This window comes from Dermacentor silvarum, chromosome 7 (assembly GCF_013339745.2).
Source record: "Dermacentor silvarum isolate Dsil-2018 chromosome 7, BIME_Dsil_1.4, whole genome shotgun sequence".
Classification (NCBI taxonomy): domain Eukaryota; kingdom Metazoa; phylum Arthropoda; class Arachnida; order Ixodida; family Ixodidae; genus Dermacentor; species Dermacentor silvarum.
Genome location: NC_051160.1, coordinates 63627262 through 63644433, shown reverse-complemented (window position 1 = coordinate 63644433; position 17172 = coordinate 63627262). Strand labels below are relative to the sequence as shown.

At 47.6% G+C, this 17172-nt stretch overlaps 2 long non-coding RNA genes across 5 annotated transcripts in view; both read left to right on the top strand.

Moving 5' to 3' along the window:
- The window catches only part of LOC125946778 (uncharacterized), a 37408-nt gene that overhangs the window by 8239 nt on the left and 11997 nt on the right, over nucleotides 1-17172 (top strand). For all 3 annotated transcript variants that reach the window (XR_007467872.1, XR_007467871.1, XR_007467873.1), the window contains one exon: nucleotides 17148-17172. This exon is cut by the window's right edge and continues 2788 nt beyond it. This is a non-coding gene — a long non-coding RNA (uncharacterized LOC125946778). The remainder of the gene's footprint in view (nucleotides 1-17147) is intronic.
- LOC125946779 (uncharacterized) lies at nucleotides 16038-16542 on the top strand. 2 transcript variants are annotated; one of them, XR_007467875.1, is made up of 3 exons: nucleotides 16038-16153; nucleotides 16186-16367; nucleotides 16489-16542. It is a non-coding gene; the product is annotated as an uncharacterized LOC125946779 (long non-coding RNA). The 2 variants fall into 2 exon arrangements; XR_007467874.1 differs by having other exon boundaries at nucleotides 16186-16398.

The window sequence follows — 17172 nt, the reverse complement described above, 5'->3', positions numbered from 1 at the left end:
ACGCATTCTTGGTGTTTGACGTCACTTCGCCTGTTAGTAGTGAAGAACGACACCCGCACGTTTCTTTATTTTTTTATGTATTTATTTATTTTTATTTATTTATTTATTGTTTTTTGCAGAAGCTGCTGTGGCTGAACGAGCAGTAGCAGTTGTGCTGATTTTATTATTATTATTGGTGAAATATAAAACATGACAAGTGGACCTGCAGAACGACTCAAAGTGATCAATGAATGTTTTCATTGTAATTTTTTTGCGCTGCTTATCCCAGGAGAACGGTAAAGCAACACAACGTATGCGCAAAGGGGTAGTCCGGCGCACAGCATCACTTGGTAACATGCCCCCATGCAGTTCTTGCTTCTAGTTAAATAATCCAACCAGTGGCGTACCAACTATTTCTCGAGTGAGGGGGCAAACCGCAATCGATCTGACTCTCTCCCTCTCTCTCCCTCTATTACATATATATATATATATATATATATATATATATATATATATATATATATATATATATATTTGAATTACTATTCTACTAAGCGAAAACGCCTGGAAATACTTCTGTCAGTTATTTTTATGTTAAACTAACATAGACCTCTTTATCAATCACACATGGATAACCATCGAGGCCCAAAAACTTATTTCAATTTGCATTTACTGCTTGATACACTATAAAATTTATGATACAGGGACAAAAGGCAGTGGGTGCCCAGAGGTCCCTGATCCTGCCCAGGAGCAGCAGTGCAGCGCACGTAATTAATTATGGCGCTTTACGTGCCAAAACCTCGATCTGATTATGAGAAACGCCGTAGTGGGGGACTCCGGAATAATTTGGACTACCTCGGGTTTTTTAACACGCCCCTAAATCTAAGTACGCGGGTGTTTTCGCATTTCGCCCCCATCGAAATGTGGCCGCCGTGGCCGGGATTTGATCCCGCGAACTCGCCCTTAGCAGCCCAACATCATTTAGAAACCACGGTGGGTCGTGCAGCGCACATAAAAAATGCACATTTGTTGGAGGAAATTTTACCAATTAAACAAAAAACTGTACCTGATGTTTAAGTCTACAGCACGAATGTATCGCAATCGTATTGTCGAGGTCATACGCAACGAAGTACAATCCACATAAATGACGTGCAATATTCACAAAAAGAAAGGGCAGCAGACGTGTGCGACCTTGCAGAATTACAACAAAATTTTCAGCGAAGCTGTTTCTTTCGATCAGTTTCAATAAAAGTTTCACTTACCTGCGATTATACCGTATAGTTTAAAAAGTTGCCCGTATATGACGGTGTTGTTGGAAACCTTGCCCGTATGTAATGCTTCAAAGCACTTCTTGTTAGAAATTCTCAAAAAGCCAGTAATTCCTTAACAAATCTAACTTCGCCATACCATTTACCATTTACACCTTACTCTCTCTCCCCCCCCCCCCCCGCCCATTCAAATTTCGCTAGCTTTGGTATATCGCTTGAGTTCACAGTTTCCGCAGCGCAGCAGGATCAATTCTGCTTTGTTCGTAACACACATTCATAGAGCTCCGGATCGCGTGCTTGCGTAATTTACTGCAAATATCATAACCAGCCCCCTGTCTTTGAAGTTCACTGACATAGTGCCCATACAGCGCCCTATATTTTCGCCAAATATAAACAAAGTGGCTTGTTTAGTTCACCGAGGACGTCGATGAAACCAACTAGGAACCCCTTAAGACGCATGAAAATAGGGGGAACACGACGGCTCAGTAATTATTTGCAACACAATTCTAACTGAACCAGGAACGCGAAAGTTTCGTCCCACATTGCACTTACCATGACCCTCCTCCTTTTTCCATGAAATATAAATCTGTTGTAACCCACAGCTATATCGGAACACTGGGAAGGATAGCTAGAAGCGACCATATCACACGCTCTGGCACTTGAATAAGAATTTTTTTTTTGTTTACGAAGACCATGTTTGATCCAACCTCATTTAACTTCGCTCAGAGAGTTTTCATAGCTAGCGTATCCCAAATTTTCGATAAATTTGGTCTTGGTGGCGTTTATAGTTCTGTGAGGGCTGTGGGCTCAATTCTGCCCCTTAGACAGGCTCATAACACTCTAGAGCGCTGCATACGTAATTTATTGCGAAAGCCCCAATTACCCGTCTATCTTGAACTTCACCTACACATCAAACATTACCTGGTCCTCTGAGTCACAAAACATAAAGAAGCTGATTCCTTTAGTTCAGTGAGGACACAAGGTAAACCCAATATATCACGCATGGAAAAATGAGGGTTCAATAATTATTCGTAACGCTCCTAAATAAGCCAGAAACGTTACAACTTCGTGACACATTTTGCTGAAAATGCTACCTCTTCTGCCAAAGTATAAAATATCTGAAACGCAGAGTTCTCTTGGGACATGGGGAAACCTAGCTAATAAGAGCAGTGTGATACTTTCGAATACTTGCTTACAGTTTTTTTAACTGCATTTCATCAACATACATTTACCATCGCACATACATGCATTTTACCATCGCACATCCCACGGTAAAATTGGCGAATTGTTCCCCCTAAGTTTGCAAATTTTAGCCTCAGTTGTAGTTAAATCTACGACAGTGAAGTCGTCTATTCTATTGGAAAAAGGCGGAAATTAACCAACTCATTTGGGACATTACCTGCCCATGCCCATGCTATGCCCCTAATTCTCCCCAGAAACAATCAAGATGCCTTGTTTAGCTCACCGGGGACACCGGAGAAACAAACTACGCGTCTAGTATGGTGCACGAAAACACATGGAGAGAACGATGGTTTAGCAATTATCTGCAACACTTGCATTTAAAACGGGACGAGTGAAAGTTTCGCCACGCATTTCACTTGAAATTATCCCTATTTTCACGGAATTTCAAGTCCATATCTTGTGCAGTTGTCATGGGAGTTTGGGAAACATTTCGACTAGCGGCAGTATGGCACTCTGGAACACTTCAATCAGTAACTTTCTACAAAAGCTGTAATGAACCTAAACAGAATAAAGATAAATCACTCGCCACCCAGAACATTGCTTCCTACGTCGAGTAGATATAAGCACCATGCACCGCATAGTTTACCGAGGATACCGGGGGAAGACAACTAAATACTGTGTATACCGCAGAAAAACTGGGAGAAAGCGAGTATTCATTAACTGTTTTTAGAGCACGTAAGCAACCTTGTTGGGTACACGTCACCAAAAAGTGGGTTCCATTTTTTCAAAATATAAAATATCTGCTGTGCTTGCTCCTGTACAGAAACAAGTAATAGTGTAGCTCTTATTTAAAAACGGCCTGAAAACGAAACCGATAAAATCAGAAGTCACACAGGCCTTTAGAAAAAATTCGGTTCAGTGTTCTGTTGGCATTGAAATGGCTCTGCGCGTTCGACAAAGGTCATTTTCACGAAGATATATATATATATAGGTCGTGATTACACAATGAAATTCGATAGTTATACCTTTAATTGGTTTGATTAGATTTTTGACGGTGAAAGGATACTCAGACTGCAACGCTATGTAGACTATCTCTGGACGGAGATGCAATAGTTCCAGCATTTGATAATCCAGCGATTTCATGCCGTTGCACAGCAATCGTTGGGCGCGGCTGACTGTAATACTTTATCCGGACCTCTCCCTTCGCCCGCAGCTTAAATATAACAAGCCTAATTTGTTTTCAAATACGGTTAGGTGGTCCCAAAAAAGTAGGCATGATGCAAGTAGCGCAAGTGTGCATTTTTTAGGGCGGGAACTTTCCAGCACCAGGCCTCTCCGCAATGCAAGCGTGTATTGGAATCCTGCGCGTCGACCGCTAGGGCGTCATGAGGAGGCATAAGAGACAATCCTCGCTGCCCAAGCAAGGGATACTCAGTAAAGAAAAGCATTCGTTACGTGGCCACTCTATTCAGAAAACAAATTTAGCCTCAGCTGTAGTTTTGTTCGACTTTCCGGCATGCATCCGAAAGTGCCCGCTTTCAAAAGTGTGTGTGTGTGTGTAGGGGGGAGGGGGGGGGCAATTGCCCCCCCCCCCTGCCCCCCCGGTAGATACGCCTATGAATACAACCTCCTCCTCAGAAGCGCAATAATCCCGTGGGCAGCCCATCGTGTGGTCTAATGGGCGCCAAAAGAGAAGACGCAAGAGACGCCACGACGAATTTGTCTAACAACTAGCCCAAATGTCCTTTCGTGCCCGCATAGGCATCTCTGCTCTTTCTTCAATGTATTATCTGAGAATTATCAACACAAACTATACGTGCAGAACAGCGAAATGCTACGGGTCGCGTCAGCCAACCGTAAAGGAGAACCGGATGAATCAAGGCTCCCCCGATTTCCCGCCTCTAATCGCCCTTCACGCGATGCCGACTGAAACGAAGATTGACGGAACGATTATTGTAGTATGTCACAAAATGGGTGGCCTCTCCTCCCTTTTTTGGAACACGCAGCTTTTTACTGATTGGTTGATACGAGCCTTCGCTGCCCTCTATGTACTGAGATGGATTACGCACATGCGCAGGTCATTCAGATCGTCACAGGCCGGATCGCGTGAAGTCGTTTTGGAAACGGTGGCTATATGGTATAATTTATAGCGCGAAGTGGCAGACCGACACAAACGAAAAAAAAATCACATCATCTCACCCTACGGGCAACCATGGTGGGATGCGCAAGCATCGCGGGGGGTGCGCATCGAGTTTCCGTTGCGTTTCACTTGCCAACACAACCCAATGAAAGTTATAGTGAGAGAATGTATTGAGAAGAGAGGAGACGTTTGTACGGGGTTGTTGCGTCTATATTTAGAGATCGTACGTGATTCGTAGCGTCGGTGCGCGCGGTATCTTGAAGACGATGGCTTTGTGGTCGGTGAAGTGTAGCGTCGATGGGTCTTGCTGCAGAGGGTCGAGTTTGAAATTTGCGAAGACGAGGTCTGTGCACGTTCCCCTGATGGTGGTGGGTTGCTTGTGATCTTGGGAAATGCATCGAAAAGAGTATACGTCCTTCATGTGCTGCACCAGCCAATCGGTTGTCAGTATGTCTAGGTTGCAGTCCCCTGCGAGTATGAAGGGCGCGTGTCTGTAGGTCTTGGTTACAGTGTACTAGAATACACTGTAGTCTTGGTGTACTCTACCATACTCCTTGCGAGGACGACGCTTTCTCTTGAGATGTTGGGTTTGAGATACAGCGTCATGATGACGATGTTGTTGTCACCGTGAAAGGATAGTCGGACGGCCGAGTGCTCTCCGTTGTGCCTTTGAGTGGTGACCGGTAGGTTTAGGTCCTTTGCGTTTGCGGTGAGAGTGCATTTCACGTATACGGCGACACCACCGACTTGCCGCTGTGCCTCCTCGGTACATACGATCACGTCGAAGCCGTTGATGGTCGGCCGTGCGGCGTTCCCGTTGCGCTTCGACTTTCCGAGCCCGGAGTTCGGGGTCGGCTTGATAACGCTGCCGTTCCACTTCGGCGTGCCGAGCCCGTGTTGCTTCCGTAGAAGTTTCCTGCCGACGTTGACGTTTACGTTCGGCTTCCCTGGCCCGAAGTTCGGGGTCCGCTTGCCGACGCTGACGTTTACATTCGGCTTCCCGAGCCTTCCTCTGCTCCGCGGCGGTGGCGCTGCCGCTGCAACTAGCGCCGACGTTGACGTTGTTCATGGCGTTTCGCACATAGTCGCACAGAGAGAGAATGACGGAAGCACAGCGAACGCGCGCTTTATAGTGCGCCGCGACACTTGCGCCGCCTACCGGCGTACCCTTAAAGAGAGAGGGAGAGAGAGAGAGAGTTATATGCAATGATTTGCTGCGCCGCACCTGTGACGGAGAGGGGAGGAGGAGAGCGCACACCTGCGTAGGAGAGAATGATGGAGAGCTGCGCATACGCGGTATGGGTGCGGACGCCGCAGAACGGACACTGCCCCGAGCTTATAAGATGCTCACGCATCTAAAAACAGGGAAAAGACTAATTCAGAAGGATCGACTGGTTGTTGGGATTGTTGGTCTTGCAATTTGACTATGGTAAGTTAACTAATTGAATTAACTTCTGCGGTTCTACGTGCCAAAACCACGATCTCATTACGAGGCACGCCGTAGTGGCAGGGGCTCCGGATTAATCTTGACCACCTGGGGCTCTATAATGTGAAACCAATGCACGCGATGCGCGAGCAGTTTTCTTGCATTCTGCCCGCATCGAAATGCGGCCACCGCGACCGAACCTGCGACCTAGAGCTCACCAGCGCAACTCTAGAGCCAATGTAGCGAAACGACACAAACGAAAAACAGACAGTTGGATCGTGGGAGATGTCTAACCGCGCACGCGCCAAGTCCCCCTGCGTCACTAATTACTATGTGATGCGGCAAAGCTAATTATTACAGAAGCGTGAGCCCATCGATCGCACGTCTTCAGGGCGTTCTATATATCTTTTCCTCAGTCTCCACACTTTCCACATATATTTGATAATCCCTTTCTGGCTTCTTACTTCTTGACGCACTTACACCTTGTGCGTACGTACCTTCACATCTTCTACCCTTTCGTCTATGTTTCCTCATAGGCGTTCCGACTACACGTAGAAATTTAATTTTTGTTTACCTTTTTCTTTATACTTCGGGAAAGGTGTTGGTTACTGCTACCGAGTACAATAAAGCCCCGGGCAAGGGCTTTTGCTGCCCGCTACATGTCCCGGAAATGTCCGTCTGCTCTTTGTATATGACAATCGCTTTTCGTAGCATGACGGTATACCTTGGCTCGAGAATCGATAGAAGCGTATACATCCGTGGAAGGTTTGTGAATCCTGCATCGACATGCTGATCGCAACTTTAACATTAAAAAAATAGCATTCGCCAATAAATGCCAATAAAAAGTTGTCGCAGTTTCACCTGAAAGGCGAAACAACAATTGCGATAGCAAATTTGAAGAGAGCTATACGGAGTAATGATAGCAGCTTTATCAGCTCTATAAACTTGGACATGCAGCAGCACCGGCAACACTCAGAACTGTTGTCGACGCCGTCGGCGTTTTGCCCGCGTTCGCTCAAAATGCGTGCGGCGTTGGTGACTGTTGCCGGAGCCTCTGATATAAATAAGCACTTGGTGCCGCAGCTAAACGTCGCCTCCCTTCCCTCCCCCCCCCTCCCCGACGGCCTGTCGCGCGTCGGAAGAAGGCACGTTTGCTCTACATTCAGAGGAGGAAAGAGACGCCTACTTCTGCAGCCCTTAATGGAGCACAGCGCAGAACGCGCGTTTGTTCTCCGCCGTGCGTTCACTCCCCGTGAAAGCGCGCGTCCCTCGCTCCCTTTCACTCGCACATACAGCGTTCGGCGCGCGGCGACGATTTCATCTCCATTGACGTCATACGGAACCTCACGGCGACGGCGACGCCGATGGCAGAAATCTGCTTTTGAGTGTCCATATAATTGCTATTGCAATAAAAAAAGAACAATAAACAAACACAATAACCGGAGGCTTCTTAAGGCCATACTACTAAGGCCCTCCCGAATTTTTCGTAAAGTTTACGAATCCGGAGCCGTTTTAGGATTTGACGAAGGTTTCGTCAAGTTTTACGAAAAAGAAATTGTGTTCGCGAGAAACTTTCGCCCGTGGGTCTCCTGCGATGCTTTTGAAAGTCTTCTGATTGTGAAAGGAAACCAGAGGGGCATCTGCTTCGCGCAAGTTTATTTGGACAAGTTTCTAACGCAGGCAAAATAGGCAACGACAAAGTCGCATAGAATGTCGTGCTCAATTCCTGCTGTTCAAAGATGGCTGGTGCTCGTGTGTTGCGTCTAAAGGTAAATCGGTGTAATTTATAAAGTTTACTTATTTTTTTCTTCATTTATTTACACTATCTGCCGCGTCATTAAGGCAAAAAAGTTGTCGCAGTTTCACCTGAAAGGCGAAGCATCAATTGCGATAGCAAATTTGAAGAGAGCTAGCTATACGGAGTAATGATAGCAGCTTTATCAGCTGTATAAACTTGGACATGCAGCAGCACCGGCAACACGCAGAACTGTTGTCGACGCCGTCGGCGTTTTGCCCGCGTTCGCTCAAAATGCGTGCGGCGTTGGTGACTGTTGCCGGAGCCTCTGATATAAATAGGCACTTGGTGCCGCAGGTAAACGTCGCCTCCCTTCCCTCCCCCTCCCCCCCACGGCCTTTCCTGCGTCGGAAGAAGGCACGTTTGCTCTACATATATGGTGATTGTAGAGGAGGAAAGAGACGCCTACTTCTGCAGCCCTTAAGGGCCAACCTTTCCCTTTCCCTCAAGAACCACTTATCATCATCACAGCGCAGAACGCGCGTTTGTTCTCCGCCGTGCGTTCACTCCCCGTGAAAGCGCGCGTCCCTCGCGCCCTTTCACTCGCAGATACAGCGTTCGGCGCGCGGCGACGATTTCATCTCCATTGACGTCATACGGAACCTCACGGCGACGGCGACGGCAACGGCGACGGCGACGCCGACGGCAGAAATCTGCTTTTGAGTGTCCATATAATTGCTATCGCAATAATAAAGGGGGATAACAATGTACAAAAAAATCTCGGTTTCACCCGAAAGGCGAACCATCAATTGCGATAGCAAATTAGTAGAGAGCTATACGGAGTAAGGATAGTTTTATCAGCTGTATAAACTTAGACATGCAGCAGCACCGGCAACGCGCAGAACTGTTGTCGACGCCGTCGACGTTTTACCCGCGCTCGCACCGAACGCGCGCGGCGTTGGTGACTGTTGCCGGTGCCTCTGGGGGCGGCTCAGAGGAGATCAGAACGGTACACTCGTCGAGCAGTATCGGAAGTCTTTACCAACTTCTCGCCTCGCAATGTTTTATTGCGATAGCAATTATATGGACACTCAAAAGCAGATTTCTGGCGTCGCCGTCGCCGTGAGGTTCCGTATGACGTCAATGGAGATGAAATCGTCGCCGCGCGCCGCCGAACGCTGTATGTGCGAGTGAAAGAGCGCTAGGGACGCGCGCTTTCACGGGGAGTGAACGCACGGCGGAGAAGAAACGCGCGTTCTGCGCTGTGTTCCCTTAAGGGCTGCAGAAGTAGGCGTCTCTTTCCTCCTCTACAATCACCATATATGTAGAGTAAACGTACCTTCTTCCGACGCGCGATAGGGTGTGGGGGAGGGGGGGAGGGGCAGGGAAGGGAGGCGACGTTTAGCTGCGGCACCAAGTGCCTATTTATATCAGAGGCTCCGGCAACAGTCACCAACGCCGCACGCATTTTGAGCGAACGCGGGCAAAACGCCGGCGGCGTCGACAACAGTTCTGCGTGTTGCCGGTGCTGCTGCATGTCCAAGTTTATACAGCTGATAAAGCTGCTATCATTACTCCGTATAGCTCTCTTCAAATTTGCTATCGCAATTGATGCTTCGCCTTTCAGGTGACACTGCGACAACTTTTTATACAAATACACATTTGGTACCCCGCAGCTAAACGTCGCCCCCCTCCCAGCCTCCCGTCCCCCCACGGCCTTTCGCGCGACGGAAGAAGTCGCGTTTGCTCTCTATATATGGTGATTGTGAAGGAGGAAAGAGACGCCATAGAGAAAGAAGTTGAATTCCTTTCTCTATGGAGACGCTTAATTCTGCAGCCCTTCAGGGAGCACGGCGCAGAACGCGCGTTTGCTCTCCGACGTACGTTCGCTTCCCGTAAAAGCGCGCGTCCCTCGCTCCCTTTCACTCGCACATACAGCGTCCGGAGCGCGGCGACGATTTCATCGCCGTTGACGTCACACGGAACCTCACGGCGATGACTACGGCAGAAATCCGCTTAGGAGTGTCCATATAATTGCTATCGCAATAAAATTTAGGACGCTTAAGTTTCGCTTTTAAGAGTGGAACCCTATAGCAGTCAAGGTTCCCTGACTGATTGTCACGCTTCCCTGCAACTGCAGCTTATGTAACCGTAATGTTTGCTGCGGAACGCTGGCAGCGAACGCTATTCATGAAGGCGAGCTTTCGGTAGAAACGCGGCCTCTTGCGTGGGTCGATCCCAGAGGTCCTTCTCAGCCGCCCCCCCCCCCCCCAAAAAAAAATATTACATCGTTTTCAGGTTTCTGTTATAGTTTCGTACTTTGAATATTTCATTCTGAGAAGATTTAACTTAAAAGCCATGCGCTGTCGGTATTTTGTTTCATGGCAATTGTTTGTGGGCTGTTATTCTCAAAATTCCACGGAATAACTTTGTCAAGAATATAAGACAAAGTATGAGCAACTTTAGTGATAGGCTGCTGTAAATACCCTCATATACCGCATGTCATGTAGGAAGACGCATGTCACATAGATGGCTTCGTGCGTTTCTGAGTCGATTACCGAGCGCTCAACAAGATCACGCACGAGGATGTGTACCCCATGCCTCGCATTGACGATGCCCTCGTCTCCAGTCTTGATCTGCGTTCAGGTTACTGGCAAATTCCGATGCACGAAGCCGAAAAAGAAAAAAAATCACAGCATATCCACGAAGTGAATGATGATGAGTGGGCGAAGCACCGTGTGATCATTCGGGTAAACCACAGCTACGGACGAGAGATAAAGAGCGTGCATCGGGAACGAGAGAGAGAGAAAGAGAGCGCGCGTCGGGAACGAACGCCCTTGTGTAATGCAGCGCCCCTAGCTACGGACGAGAAAGAGCGCGCGTCGGGAACGAACGCCCTTGTGCACCGCAGCGCCCCTAGCTACGGACGAGAAAGCAAGAGAGAGCGCGTCGGTAACGAGAGAAAGAGAACGCGCGTCGGGAACGAACGCCCTTGTGCACCACAGCGCACCTAGCAACGGACGAGAGAGAAAAACGCCGGAAGCGTTCTCCGGAAGCCGGAAGCTGGCTTCCGGAACCGGAAGTGGAAACGGAAGCGGAACCGGAAGTGGACACGGAAGCGGAAGTCGGCTTCCGGTTATACTATACATATACATATATATCTATATATGCGTATACATACATAGCGGTCTCCATGCCAACCAGAGCTACGGACTTACGCCATCTAGTGAACACTTCATAAAACTACAGGTGGCTACATACGGAGGAAGGACAGCCCCACGCCCTAAGGAGCTTCGCCCCTAAAAAAACAGCGTTTGGAACCTCAGATTATCTTTACGAGTTCAACCTCATGCCCTTCGGCCTCTGCAATGCTCCCGCAACTTTTGAGCGCATGATTGACACCGTTCGGCGTGGCCTGAAGTGGAAGACCTGCTTGTGCTATCTGGATGATATAGTTATTTTCTCGTCGACATTTACCCAGCACCTCCACCACTTGTGACGTAACAGCAAGGGCGGGCCTACTATTGAGCCCGAGAGACGACGCGGCGAAGGAGGGCGGCGTCCACAACCGGCATGAACAGCCTTCGGCACAGTCCACGCTGATGATGTACCCGCACGCGCGATGAAGATGAAGGGCACACGCATGATGATGATTATGTACAGATGAAGAAGTGCACAATAAATGTCCACACTAAACCCAGGCGCGGATCCAGGGGGGATGTCCGGATGTCCTGACCCCTCCCCCCCCCCCCTCAGATTTCTGCATCGCCCCCGCGCTGACAGGGGGATGGCCCTGTCGCAAAAAATATGGCCACCAGCATTCTTCAAAATTATTTTTCGCGAGTACCAGTGGTAACAGCCATGTAGAAGTAAAGCTAGCTCGCTCACAAGCTTAGTTGTATTCCGTAGGGGTGTGGTGTCGCGAGATTGCCGTAGTTATTTTTTCTTATGCACACCTTGGACCTCCTGGCGCCAGCCGTGCCTTACTCGTACCGTCGGTGGCGTCGAATGAACGAGGGGACGTCCCTTTTGCCTTGCATGCCGATGTCCGCGCGCGCGCCTTCGCGCCTGATCAACTTAGTTCCCCATTGGGGTGTCAACGGTTGCCTCATTGGCTGTCATCGGTTCCGCGACCAACCTGCTCAATGAAAGATCTCTCTCGCTGAAGTGTTCATATATAAATAATAACAACTAACATCTAAACTAAGGACTACGCATAGGCGATTTTTTTTTAACTGTAGCACCAATTGTGATCACAGTTACACGTTGACAATATCCAGTACGAGCACAATACCGTTCGTATGCTACAAGTTTTTCATTGTAATTTCGCAGCTGTATTGTCATACATTAAGCATAGGAGGCTCAAAGCCGCCAGATCCGTTTATCTGAGTGGCCGTGCTCGCGGAGCGGGGCGAAACCTCGAGCAGCGGCTGCGAAATTGGGGATCATGACGTCAGCGGCCAACGCCAGCGCGCGGGCATAGAGAAAGGAATTGCGCGGACATAGGATGGCGTCGCGTGGTTAGAGAAACGGGAGCAGATGCGCGCCTTGTGTAAAAGGATAACGTCGCGTGGGAAACAAAATATCAAGACGCTAGCTGGCTCGCGCTCACGGCCTCTACGCCACATCGTTCTTCCTGTAGGTGCCGTCGTGAGTCTTCATACGCGGTGATTCGCATATCGTAAACAACCAGCGTAGTGGTTGCCGCGTTGGAGCGGAGCGTTGTTCCAAAGCAAACAAAGGTGTCTCAGCCGAACACAAGGAATCTTTTTAAGGAAATCAAGGTGTCCCAACAGAACTCCAAAGATGGACCCGTGCTTACACGTTTATAACGAACCTGCGACAGATCATCCCAAATTTTATTTTAAAAAACAATACAGGCTAGATATACCGGGTGTTCAAAATTAAGCTTTATGGTTTTCTTAAAATGAGGCACTGGGAGGCACGTGAAAACCACCTGTGCAAATAACTTATGTGGCCAGGGGGACACAAAGTAAGATGATAATTATCGCTAGTCAGCAGCCGAATTGACTAAAATTGAATAATTAACTTTTTATTGACTGCAGTAAGTGTCTATGTTTGTATTCAAAAGTTAGAGGCAGTCGTGTTTCTACACAGTTTCACTTCGAAGAATCCTTCTTTACTCGCGGACAACTTTCTGTGGCAATGAAGGGAAAGCTACGGAGGCAAAGCGCTCACAAGTGAGGGTGCTTCTGAAAAGAGTCCCGCGTTTTAATCCACGTTGGTTTATGTTGGCGAAGAGTAAACATAAACAGCTTATTAGTAACAGTTAAATAAGACAGAACACACCACTGAGTGTAAAAGTTTACTCATTTTGCAGCTTTTCCCTTCCGCGTCTGGGCAAACGCGAAATCGTCGCACGTGGAAATTGCTTCGATTCAGCGTCTGTTCCGAGCAACCAAAAGCACTGTCAAACGCTGCCGGACTACTTGGCGCGGTAACACATGTGCAGCATCCACGCGCCCGTAGCTTTCCCTTCATTGCCACAGAAAGTTGTCCGCGAGTATAGCGTGTCTATGCTCCGAGATATCCAACTACAAATTTTAATTGTCGTTTGCATGATTACGCATGCAAGAGAATGAGGATCGGCGCAAAGCTCCTCCCTGATGTGCCGCGGCTGTTGGGTACGGCGCTTAGTCTGACAACACGGCGGAGGCATTGGCAAAGATAATAACTGTCCCCCTTCCCCTCACGGCTGGCGAAAAAAAAAATAGAAGAACCCGTAACCGCTGTCGTGACACGCGACCGCGCAGCCTGTAAAGATGGCGGCAGCTGCCATGCCGAGATAATGGCGCGCGCAGACAAGCCGGAGGGCAGTGCGCAGGCGTAATGGTGACTAGACGACCGGGCATGGTCCTTGCCTGGGCTACGCAAATAAAGTGACTGCTGATTTCCAAGTAATGTAAGTTTTATTGAAATCAAAAGCAACAACGGTACCATGAATAGCAGCAACCTTTTTAGCTATGCTAACGAATATTTCATATACTGCCGCTTTAAATTTGGTGTTGTCATGCACAAATTTCATGACAACATTTCACCCATCAAGATGTCAATGCCCTAAAAATGTTCAAAATGACTCCCTTCCACAGCAACGCAAAGCATAAACCGCTCTCGCGTCGAGTCGATAACTCTGCGCAGTACGATGGAAATTTGGAGTCGGATATCTCGAAGCACGAACACGCTAGAATAATTCTGACTGATACTGTGTAGAAACACGACTGCCTCTAAGTTTTCAATACAAACATACCCACTTACTGCAGTCGACAAAAAATAATTCTTCAATTTTAGTTAATTGGGCTGCTCACAGCGATAATTATCATCTGACTTTGTGCCCCCCCCCCCCCCCCTGGCCACATAACTTAATTGCACAGGTGGTCTTCGCGTGCCTCCCAGTGCCTAATTTTAAGAAAAGCATCAAGCTTAGTTTTGAACACCCTGTATTATCAGGCACAGCCGCCAAGCAGATGGCTGTATTGGGTGATGTCATTTTCCTATAAGCTCGGAGAAACCGATACCTGGCTTCGCTATAGGGCTTCTTCATCTTTCTGGGGTTTTACGTGCCAAAACCAGTTCTGATTATGAGGCACGCCGTAGTGGAAGGTGCCGGATTAATTTTGACCACCCGGGGTTCTATAACGTGCACTACAACGTAAGGATACGGGCGTTATTGCATTTCGCCTCCATCGAAATGCGGCCGCCGCGGCCGGGATTCAATCCCGCGATCTCGTGCTCAGCAGCGCAACGCCTGAGCTGACTGAGCCACCACGGCGGGCTACAGGTGTTGCTCTAGCCGTATAAAACGCGGGTTTATCGTGAGCAGAAACAGTGAATTTCGGTAAATGAGAGAGGCTACTATCATCATCATCATCATCATAATCATCATCATCATCGACAAAAGCTGACCCCCCCTCAGAAAAAACCTGGATCCGCCCCTGACTAAACCTAATTATATACGGTAATTTTAGCTCATGATACGCCAACGCCGGCGACGACGCCGCATTCCGGAAGCAGATTTTCTGCGACACGGGGCCGTTAACGGTATCGCTTTAAAATTAAAAATCAGAAAGTGGTGTTCTCAGCCATGTGGCTCAGAGTGGTGGTGTTCTCAGCCATATGGCTAGGAAAGTGATGTTCTCAGTCATATGGCTAAGAAAAAGTGGTGTTCTCAGCCATATGGCTAAGAAAGTGGTGTTCTCAGCCATAGGGCTAAAAAAAGTGCTGTTCTCAGCCGTATGGCTAAGAAAAAGTGCTGTTCTCAGCCGTATGGCTAAGAAAAAGTGCTGTTATCAACCGTATGGCTAAGAAAAAGTGCTGTTATCAACCGTATGGCTAAGAAAAAGTGGTGTTCTCAGCCATATGACTAAGAAAAAGTGGTGTTCTCAGCCCTATGGCTAAGAAAGTGATGTTCTCAGCCTTATGGCTAAGAAAAAGGGCTGTTCTCAGCCATATGGCTAAGAAAAAGGGCTGTTCTCAGCCATATGGATAAAAAAAGGGCTGTTCTCAGCCATATGGCTAAGAAAAAGGGCTGTTCTCAGCCATATGGCTAAGAAAAAGTGGTGTTCTTAGCCATATGGCTAAGAAAGTGATGTTCTCTGCTATATGACTAAGAAAGTGATGTTCTCAACCATATGGCTAAGAAAATGATGTTCTCAGCCATATGGCTCAGAGCGGTGGTGTTCTCAGCCATATGACTAAGAAAAAGTGGTGTTCTCAGCCATATGACTAAAGGGTGGCTAAGAAACGTGGGTTGCTCAGCCATTTGGCTAAGAAAAGTTGGTGTTCTCAGCCATATGGCTAAGAAAAAGTGTGTTCTCAGCCATATGGCTAAGAAAAGTGGTGTTCTCAGGCCATATGGCTAGAGAAAAATTGGTGTTCTCAGCCATATGGCTAAGAAAAAAGTGGTGTTCTCAGCCATATGGCTAAGAAAAAGTGTGTTCTCACCATATGGCTAGAGGTGATGTTCTCACCATTTGGCTAAGAAAAAGTGGTGTTCTCAGCCATATGGCTAAGAAGGTGATGTTCTCAGCCATATGGCTAAGAAAAAGTGGTGTTCTCAGCCATTTGCTAAAAGGGTGATGTTCTCAGCCATAGGCTAAGAAAAAGTGGTGTTCTCACCATATGGCTAAGAAGGTGATGTGCTCAGCCATATGGCTAGGAAAGTGATGTTCTCAGCCATATGGCAAGAAAAAGTGATGTTCTCAGCCATATGCGAGAAAAGTGATGTTCTCCGCCATTTGGCTAAGAAAAAGTGGTGTTCTACAGCCATTTGGCTAAGAAAAAGTGGTGTTCTCAGCCATTTGGCTAAGAAAATGTGGTGTTCTCAGCCATATGGCTAAGAAGGTGATGTTCTCAGCCATATGGCTAAGAAAAAGTGGTGTTCTCAGCCATTTGGCTAAGAAAAAGTGGTGTTCTCAGCCATTTGGCTAAGAAAAAGTGGTGTTCTCAGCCATTTGGCTAAGAAAAAGTGGTGTTCTCAGCCATTTGGCTAAGAAAATTGGTGTTCTCAGCCATATGGCTAAGAAGGTGATGTTCTCAGCCATATGGCTAAGAAAAAGTGGTGTTCTCAGCCATTTGGCTAAGAAAAAGTGGTGTTCTCAGCCATTTGGCTAAGAAAAAGTGGTGTTCTCAGCCATTTGGCTAAGAAAAAGTGGTGTTCTCAGCCATTTGGCTAAGAAATTGGTGTTCTCAGCCATATGGCTAAGAAGGTGATGTTCTCAGCCATATGGCTAAGAAAAAGTGGTGTTCTCAGCCATTTGGCTAAGAAAAAGTGGTGTTCTCAGCCATTTGGCTAAGAAAAATTGGTGTCCTCAGCCATATGGCTAAGAAAGTGCTGTTCTCAGCCATATGGCTAAGAAATAGTGGTGTTCTCATCCATATGGCTAAGAAAGTGATGTTCTCAGCCATATGGCTCAGAGTGGTGGTGTTCTCAGACTTATGGCTAAGAAAGTGATGTTCTCTGCTATATGACTAAGAAAGTGATGTTCTCAACTTATGGCTAAGAAAGTGATGTTCTCAGCCATATGGCTAAGAAAGTGATGTTCTCAGCCATATGGATCAGAGCGGTGGTGTTCTCAGCCATATGACTAAGAAAAAGTGGTGTTCTCAGCCATTTGGCTAAGAAAAATTGGTGTTCTCAGCCATATGGCTAAGAAAGTGCTGTTCTAAGCCATATGGCTAAGAAAAATTGGTGTTCTCAGCCATAGGGCTAAGAGTGGCGGTGTTCTCAGCCATACAGCTAAGAAAGCCATATGCTTGACTCACAACCAAGCGTACACAAACTGCCCGCAACCAGATCGTGAACCCAGTAAAAGCCGCTGCCTCCACCGAGTTCAATGTCACCCACGAGAATCGTCTAGTAGGTACAAATAACCTCCTTCCCGATCTTGTGCTCTGCAGGGTTGAGGAAGCATTCATCCTGGAC